Raw genomic sequence first — 10,349 nt, forward strand, 5'->3', positions numbered from 1 at the left:
TTTTTTTGGTTTTTCTCCGGTACCGGGAACCGAACTCACGACCTTGCGCTTGCCAGACAGGCGCTTTGCCGCTGAGCTAAATCCCCAGCCCCTGTTCTTCAGGTATTGCCCATTTTAATATCAAAACATTAAATTTCATGTACACTGTGTTAGAAAATTTGCAAATATTTGCTTTAACTTTTTAATAATTCAAGTAGTAAATATCAGTAATATTGTTTTTTTCTTATAAAGGTTTAGGTTTAAACAATTTAAGAAATTTGTAGAAATGTAAACAAAACAGCCATTGGCAAAACTAGCAAAGAAGAATTTTCCCTGGGACCTGTCATGTAATTAAGAAAGTTTATAATGCTATATATCTGAGAAATACAATCAGTAACCATTTCCTTTTTCTGTCTTTTAAGGTCACTGTTCCTCTCTGTATACCATATTCAAACATTGCTATTTTTTAACATGGAGAAAAACAAGGCAGTCAGAAGTCCTGGATTCGAATTTTGTAGGCTTTTGATTATACTATAAGGGATTATTCTGTACATTCTAATTTAAATAAACCCAAGAAGGAACTTGAATTGACATTTGGTTGAGGTTAAATACCCCAAAGGAACTATGACTGTCAAAGTCAAATCATGTGTGTAGCAATCATGAATTGGGTGACAATCCAAACACTGTCCTCAAGGGGGCAGAGCCATGAAAAAAGAGAGTATTTGTATTAGCTTTCTAGAGGTGCAGTAACAAAGCACAATGGGTGGCTGAAGCAACAAAAACACACACCCTACAGTTATAGAAGTTAGTAGTTCAAAATCAAAATGTTGACAGAGATGGTCTTTCTAAAGACCGTACATTAAGGATTTATTTTTCAGGCCTTTTCCTTGTGTTTGAGCATGTGAAATTGTCCCCGTGTCCATGTCTCTGTCCATGCTTTCCCTTCTGCAAGGACCAGTGCAATTTTAACTTGATCACACTCTACTGCGTGTTTCTCTAGGAGTAAGGTCACATGATGAATTATTGTTGTTTAGGACTTCAAAATGTGATTCTTTGATGGGGCAAGGAAGACACTTCAATCTACAATAATGCTTGTCATCCGGACAACATAGTGGAAGTTTCTCAAAATAACAAAAAATAAATCCCCAAATACAAATTACATTATTTCTTGTGAATGAACTAAGAAGCAGATGAACACTCAGCTGCTCTAGCCAAATATTATGTAAAGAGGAAGGTCTACATAACTCGTGTTCTGCAAATTTGGGGCTGTTTCATAATTTCTGCCTATCATCACTTATTTTTATCTCATTTCAGATGATTTAACTTCTCTCAAGTTTTATGATATCAGAATATATTATACTAACTTTAACAAAATTTTGAATACTACCAACAAGTGTTAACGTGATTTTGTTCACAGGATACTGAAATTTTACCTACACCAATGTTGTTATACCTGTATTACTTAGTGTATTATTTATATTATACAACAAAGAAGGTACCTGCACATAAGGGTGTTCCAATAGCACTTAATTGATTTAACGACTGAGCATAGGTTTTGGATGGGTGACCAAGTTAAATGAGTCTGGTCTTACCAACCAGCACGAAAGGAACAGATCATTAGGCTTGTAATTTTCCCAGGTAATAAAGATCTGAAAATAATCACTAAATGTTCTGGCCCAATCTATAATTATACATTTAACTCACAAGGATAGAAACTGAAATCATGAAGCTAAGAAAAATTGTGAGAGATAAGGACATAATATGCTTCAGATATATTCTAAGCTTTCACTTAAATCTGATAGCTGCATTATTGAAATAACCAGTTTCAATTTAATGGTGAAATTAGTCTTTTCAGTGTTTCTCCATTGGGAACATATTTGTGATTAAATGACAAAGAAAGATTGGCAACACAAATTGATATGGAAGCAATTTGCCAATATTAAATAACACTAACTAATGAATAATTGAAAAACAGTGTTGCAGAAAATATGATGAAAGCAAATGGAAAGCCTAACGGTAGATGACTGATTTGCAGGCATGTTCTAATAATTACCTAAAATACCCCCTAAAACAAAGCCGTGCTTACAGGACTGGGGGGAACCAGTAGAATGTCTCTGCCTGATTTTCATCCTGATTTAAGTCACTCTTTATCAAAAGCATTAATATCAGGCTTTGCAAATACCATCTACAGAAAGACATTAGGAAATTGAGAATGCATGTCAGCATGATCATATGCTCTCACTCCCTGAAACTTGTAGGAAAACATCTTTCTACTCTCCCTTATAGCTTCTGGTAGCTGCTAGCAGTTAGCATTTTTGGGATTGTATTTTCATCATTCTAATCCTTGCCTTTTCCTTACAGAATATATTCTGTGTGTGTAAGTTTCCCTCCTACTATAATACCAAAACTTGAACTAGGACCAAAGCTAATCGACTATGATCTCGTCATAATTTCATTATCTATGGATGAATGACACAATGTGTCTATTCAGGTGTGGGACAATCTAAAATGACTGTGAGCCACTGATCCAGTTGCATAACTTGAAAATAGAACAGAACCATCTGATCTTGCTGAACTCTGCATGTACAAAACCTGAAATATTTTATTTTTCACTGCTATCCGATGTTGATTCTGTACTAATATATACAGGCCCTAATAATATAGAAACTGGACCCGGAGTCTAATGCTGCTTCTCAAATAAGCATACAGAATAAACCCCTATTTGCAGAGTGTTAACATCATAGTTAATTTAAGGAAGGCAAGGAAAGCAACATTCAAGCATGCAGAGACAGAGATCGACAATACCAATAGGTAAGCTGTAGTAAACTGTTGACAAAAAAATTCCATTTGCGCTCATCCATGCCTGACTCTGACAGGCAACTATTGTAAGCCAATCTTGTAAATTCTTTTATATTTGTATATCATGCATTAAATCGTTTCAGCTAGTAAATACTGACAGATGCAGATTTAATCTATGAGATTATTAATTCATTTAGAGACTGAACATCTCTAAATTAGAATCCCACCCAGGCAGAGTGACCTCACAGTGCCTGAGGGGAGAAATCACCCAAACCCTTTGGAGTTCACATCTTGTCACAGATTGCCCCAGATGCTCAATGTGGAATTACCAGACTTAACGTTCGACCTGATGGAATTTGGACTTGCTTTGCTCTCATTCTTTTCTATCCCCATTTGTACCGTTTGAAAGGGAAATGTTCATGTTGTGCCACTGTATTTTGGAAATGTTTCACTTTCTTTGCACAAGCCTTCACAGCTAAGAGTTTGCCTTAAATCTCAGAGATTTTAAATTTGGACTTTCCAGGAATGTTCAAACTATTATGAGACTTCGGCAAATCTTAGAGATGGACTACATGTCTTTTAAATACAGGGATGTACATGAGTCTTTGGAGGGTCAGAGGTGGAATTTTATGGCTTATAACTAGATGTTTTATTAAAGCCTCATACGGTCATAGGTGGGGCTTCTCCGAGGTGGCTGGATCTAGGGTATGTAATGCAGGGATTAGGTATGTGATGCTAGGATTAAAGATGCCCACTCAAAAGATGAGTAGCATGGAAAAGATAAAAGGGAGACATCAAAGGCAGGCCTGCTGCTTCCTCTGCTGGCTGCTGTGTTACTTCTTGTCTGCTCTGTTTCTTCCCTGACTTGTCCCTGTACTGGGCTGCTCTGCCCTGGAGCCAGCCAACTCTGGACTCAGCCCTTCATAAACTGTGAGCTAAAATTAACCTTTCCTCCTTTGACTTTGGGCATCGGCTATTTTGTCTCAGTGACAAAAAAAGTAAGACAATTGTGTGCAATGTGTGGGGAAGGGATTAAAAGGTCACACAGTAAGTAGATGTGTGGATTATCTGCCTTTTCTATATATGTTTTTCTCTAATTTAGAAGCCTGAACAGCATGCTCTGAAGACAGTTTATGTACACAAGTGCATAAGCTACACAATATATCCAAGAATGAGTAATATAACATTATTTGTTAATCTACTCACATAGTTTTAAAATGTTCTCTTGATTCTGTGATATGGCTGTGATTGATACACCACATAACACTGTTATAACTTCTAAATCCAATTTATCCCATGTTTTTCTGATATCTCTTTATAAACTGACATGCAGCAAGTACATCCATGTAATGTGGATGGATATATCCATTCTTGTTATTTTCATCCTAAGTAACATATGTTGCTCTCATTCAAAAAAGGTCATTTTATAGTACTTCAAAAATATTAATCATAAAAAAATAAAAAATATTAATCATTCATCCTCATTATCCTCACAACTGCATAATAAGCTGATTTTACAGAGATTTAAGGAAGATATTCCATTTTTAAAGTAACATATAAATGTTTTCTTGAACATTACCAACACCAATTGTAAGCTGTTTAGTTTTTTGGCAAATATTTTTAACTTTTTAAACTCCAAATAAACAGTAATTATACTAATGTAGGATGGCTATCAGAATTAAAGTTATAAAAAATTTAATATTTGTTACTACAATAAATATGCCACTCATGTGAATTTTGGTGTTCACAAAAAGTGATTATTCATGTATTGCAAACAAGTACTAAAACAAAATGAAAAAAGAAAATGTGTAAACATTGCAGGAAGGTGCTACTATTTATCATTTATTAATTAATAATTTTGTTATATTGACATTCATGTAATCTAATAACAATACTTTTTCAGTATTTTAACGCATTGTTTCTTTTTCTTATCTTACATTGTTGACCAAAACTAATGGTGAATAGTACTTGTATTAGTATCAGTCCTATTTCTGAATTTTGGTATTACACCTTTCAACATCTTTCTTGCTGAAAGTGGTGTGAATTTATAGCTTGTGAGGCTCTGTACTTTAAAAATTACGAATAAATATTGAATTTTATTCAAAGATAAAAGCTGATTTTTTTGTACCATCCAACGCCTTTCAAATCAGAAACAACACTTTAATGAGTTATCCATATGATTTTTTACACATACAAAAATTTGGAAGACAAAGCCATTTTCTGTAGAATCCATACTTGCTCTTTGACATTACTGCGAAAGAAATAAGTGATAATGACTCTGATCCTACATCAGTGTATCATAGGTAATTGTGTAACATGAAAAACATAATCATGAAACTTCAATGAAATGAGCAGTGTTTTCCTCCACCCCCTTTCAGTTCTCATGAAGATCTTAACATATGTTTATTCCTTTCCCATTGACACCTTTTTTTTTTTTTTTTTTGGTTTTTCTCCGGTACCGGGAACCGAACTCACGACCGTGCGCTTGTCAGGCAGGCGCTTTGCCGCTGAGCTAAATCCCCAGCCCCTGCCACCTTTTATAGAAATACACTACATAGTAATTTGAAGTTCTTGATTACTAACATCTCATTTGTAATGTTTAATTTTAGACTGGAAGATAGCCCTGAAAAAGGACTTACAGACTCAGATTAGGTGTAAAATAGTGCTATATCTTATATCTGGATGCCCCCCGATAGCCTTATGGACTTGTAGGGGAAGCTTTAGGAGACAATTGGATTTAGCGGCCTAGAATTAGCTTGCTGTTTGTGGTGGATTACAAATGGTTGGTCAACTAATAAACCCAGCTGAACTGAGTAAGCATGGAGCTGAGTGTGGGAGACCCACCTAAGGATTGTTGCTAGCAGCTTAAGAGGCAGAACTGAAGAAGAAGTTAGGCTGTTGGGAGCTGGGAGAAGGTGTTGGGAGCCTGTTGGAAGCAGAGAGAAGCTGTAAGGAGCTGTTGGTTTTCCTGGAAGAGGTTGTCATGCTGGCATTCCTGATGAACTTAGCTGTTTTCACTCTCCAACGAGCTGGCGGCCTTCTTGTTGCTGAGAATGGCTTTGACTCACTTTGAGGGAGTTGTGGTCCTCACTCAGAGCATGGCTTCCTAGCTTTGGAAGGGAATAAGGTGCACTGCCAGTCTCCTGAATACCTTGCTTCATTAACTTTCCTGATGGGAATTCAGCTGTCTTGATCATCGGAGGAGCTCAAAACCTCACTGTTGCTGAGGATGGCTGTGATAATTTTTAGGGGAGCTCTGGTTCTTACTTTGCATGTTGCTTCCTGGCTCCAGTGCAGATCCCTCAGCCTGCTAGCACAGATCCTTCATCCCACTGGCACAGACTTCTTAGATTCCACCACTGATCTTTTGGGTTTTCCCAGCACATATCTGTGAAACACACCTGTATGAGATATTGTTATGGGCTCTAGGCTTCCAGTTTGACTCATGTGAGGCACTGTTATGAGCTGTAGGTCTTCAGCTGCATTCATGTAGGACATTTCCATGGGATCCAGACCTTCATCTAGATTTCTTGGTCTTAGTGTGTGGACAGATTTCCTGCACTTTTTTTTTATATCATTCTTTGAATGACTATTATAAATAACTTATAGAATATGTGTCTTGTATTATATTGTTCTCCCTTGCAAATAAGCCACAAAACACAACACTGTTTGTCCCTGCAGTCTGGTCTGAAGAGCCTTTCCCGATGGGTATGACCTGGAAGGGTTTATTTTCCTTTCCAGCTCCTGCCTTCACTCTCTCTGCTTTCTGTCTACCATGCCCCTCTGCCACGCCATCCTGTATTGGAGTCAGTGGACTGTGTACCAAATTGTGAGCCAAAATTAACCTCTCATCCTTAAAGTGGTCGTGGGCATTGTGTTTTATAGATAAGAAAATGACCAATACAATACAGGAGGTATTGTTCTTTTACACTTCCTACGTAGGATACACAGGAAAGAATGGGGTGATATGTGTGTTATACTACCGGAATATGTTTGGTACACTCTTCTACCCATCCCATTATTTTCTTTAATCTTTTATTCAGAGAAATCTAAAATTTTCGTCTATATGGAAACAATGATGATAGACTTTGTGGAGATGGGAAGGGGACCTGGGATGAGGAAGAAGGGACAAAAGGAAAGGGAAGGGGAAGTAAAAAGTTCAAGATGAGATATGTACATGTACCAATTCCCCATGGTGGATCTATTCATTACATATTGTAAACATATACAAATAACATATTGTACAAAAATATATCTAAAGAAAACTTCTAAAAGCTGTTTATAGAAGGTAATTAGGAATTTGCACAGATACAAATTCACTGAACTAGAAAATATACTCCCCTTGCCACTCAAGCTTGAAAACTCCAAAACATCAGTTTGCAGAACCTGAAAAGATCCATACAGAGCAATAAGAGATGAAAATCACTACTCTGAGTGCACGACAGAAGTTAGCCCTGAGATATCCCTTTCCTTCTAATACTCGTTTGTACCTTAGGTATAGTCCTAAAATTGATGTATAGATGGATGCTTTCTTAGAAACCTAAGTAAAAAAGAAAAAAAATGCATATTATTTTATGCAAAGAAATTTCACTTTATTTTGAGAAGCACATTCCTTTTGAGACACCCGCTTTAAATTAAGCAAAAATGTCATTCTACTTCATCTTTAATGTATTTTTTGAGAGATAATGAGCCATATTTTCCCACAGCACAAACTACACCATAGGGACTAAGAAGCACTTTTCAGAGTTGTGCAAACTCTTGCAGGTCACAGGGATATCACTCAGGAAATTAGCATTCATTATAGTGAATGAATCTACAGGGGATTGGAAAGGTCAACAGAGCTTTCAAAAAGTTATCACTTCCTGAATGTTATCGCTCGACCGTGATGATATTTTCATGGCATTTGTCTAGATATTGGTAAATGAAGATATGTTTGTGTGTTGTGAGAGAATATTTTTCTGTTTAGGAAAGAAGGCTCAACTAAATAAAATGTTAAATAACCTATGTATGTCAATTGCATACATCAGAAATAGCCGATCTTTTATATAACATATAAGATATTGTTATATAAAATATTTTTATATGTTATATAAATATCACACTTTAGAGTTCCATGATATCCTAATTCTGTGGTTAATTCATAAGCACAGATAGTTAATGATTATATGTGTATATAGAATGACATCATGGAATTTATAACTGCTATATAAAGACATTAAGGTATGATTCATGCACATGATGTCTATTATAAAAATATTTCGTACATTTTAATGACTAAACCTATGAAGTAAATTATATAATAGTGTGAATAAAGTTCACTGAGATAGCAATATGTGCTAGGTACTTTTCCGGGAAATCTGCTATTAATTGTTCTTAGTTTTATGTGTAGGTGTAGATTCTATTATGTATTTGGACATTAAAATGCAGAGAATAATACATGTTTACACAGAAAATTAAATTTTTAATTTCCAAACCCAACCTTAAAATTCATTTGGATTTTTCTACACTGTACAACAGCAGACTGGATAATCCTGTTTTGAGGAGTGTTTGGTATTCACAAAGTATTTTTCAGTGCTTTGAAATGTCTTGCGCAGGGGCCATGCGAATCTTCTCTGTAGCATTCCAATTTTAGAGTATGTGCTGCTGAAGCGAGCACTGAAACTTCTGAAAATTACACTGAACTACAGTGCTTTGTAGTGTCTTATTCTCTCTTCATTGTTTGGATGTTCTGTATAATTCTTTTCACTTCAATACAAATGAGCTAGTCTATGGGGCTGGGGATTTAGCTCAGCGGCAAAGCGCCTGCCTGGCAAGCACAAGGTCTTGAGTTCGGTTCCCGGTACCGGAGAAAAAAAAAAAAAAAAAAAAAAAAAAAAAAAAGACAAATGAGCTAGTCTGACTCAGTAAGCCCCAAAGCAGGGCAATGGTCATTCCCACAGCTTGGCAACTGCTATAATTGTCCCTATGAAGAGAACAGTTTACTTCCTTATTTCTGTATCTTGGCATGTTTAAAGTCAGTATGGTACTTTTAAATGATACTACTCTTTTTTGTTGTTGTTGTTTTTATGGCACCAGGAATCAAACTCAGGACTTCGAGCTTGTTAGACAGGCGATGTACTGCGGAGCTGTATCCCCTGTTATCGACATTACTGTTAACTTATTCAAGACATTAACATCTCTTGTGTGGATCACAATAATTTCTCAGCTGAACTGTCACTTCTCTTACTCTCCCACCACTCCATATCTTAATCTAGAAGGTAATTGCAGAACTAAACCACAGTATTTTATTCCTTTTGAGGAATATCAGAGGAAACCTAGGCTAAACCTAAACAAGGTCTAACACTCTTTCACTATTTTAAAGTCCTTTCTTATTTCAAAACTATGATTTTCTGTTGAGCCAAACTACCAGTGAATTAAGACAGTAGAATAATTACACTAACAATTTTTAGGTTATCAAAAAATATAACTTTGAGACCTAATTAAGAATTTCTACCCCCACAAAAAAAAAAAAAAAAAAGAATTTCTAGAGGATATGTGCATCTAAAATAAAAACGTACGGGGGGCTGGGGATTTAGCTCAGCGACACAGCACCTGCCTGGCAAGTGCAAGGTCATGAGTTCGATTCCTGGTACCAGAAAAAAAAAAAGAAAAAATAAATGAAGACGTACAATAAAGGAAAGAGAGACATAAGTTATAATAAACATAGTCATTTACCCAGTAATACAGACAAAGGCAACCTCAGCACAGTGAACAAGGGATTTAGGATGACAACTTTATATAATGTACACCGTATACACATCAGCACTGGAGCAGGACATGACATTTGAGAAATTTCCATTAGGAAGACAATATTTATAAAATACATATGAATTTCAACATAATAGAGGAATGTGAAGCAGCTGGTTGGAGAGCTTGGAATGAAACGGTGATGATGACATGTAAAGCTCAATAAATTAGACAATTATCAATGACAAGACCACAAAGACTTTTTCAGGAATATGAATCAAAGCATAGATTTCTACATATATAAATTTGTATAACATTATATACCTAACTATAATAGGAATCTTGAATTTTTTCATAAAACTTCTTTTGTGAAAACAGGTGGACTGGAGAAATGCATTTTTTCATAAATAAATGACAAATTCTTAAGTGATAGGAGGTGAAGTCTGATATTCATGTTCTAATGTCACAATCTGATGAATCAAAGTAGAAAGCAATAATGGATTTATATAAGAACCCGGTATTTCTTACCTATCACTAATCTAGCTTACAATGGAAAAAGCAGGAGATTCCCTTCAATAGAAGTATGTAACTCTGTCTCTAGTTTCCACATTTAAAATGAAATGAGAACTATTCTCATTCCTCAGATTCATTAATTTGACCTCAAATTAGGTCAATCTTCTGAAATATCTTCCAGACTTGATCATGGATCTATTAAGCATCACTGATTTTTATCTCTTAATTATTATATGATTAATTTGTCTGTTATTCCTCCATTATCATTTTATTACAAAAAGATGATACCTCATCATTTTCTTAGTAAAATTTATATATAGAAATTTATTTAA

The sequence above is a fragment of the Chinchilla lanigera genome, unplaced genomic scaffold, assembly GCF_000276665.1.
Source record: "Chinchilla lanigera isolate Chin_1 unplaced genomic scaffold, ChiLan1.0 scaffold00006, whole genome shotgun sequence".
Taxonomy (NCBI): Eukaryota; Metazoa; Chordata; class Mammalia; order Rodentia; family Chinchillidae; genus Chinchilla; species Chinchilla lanigera.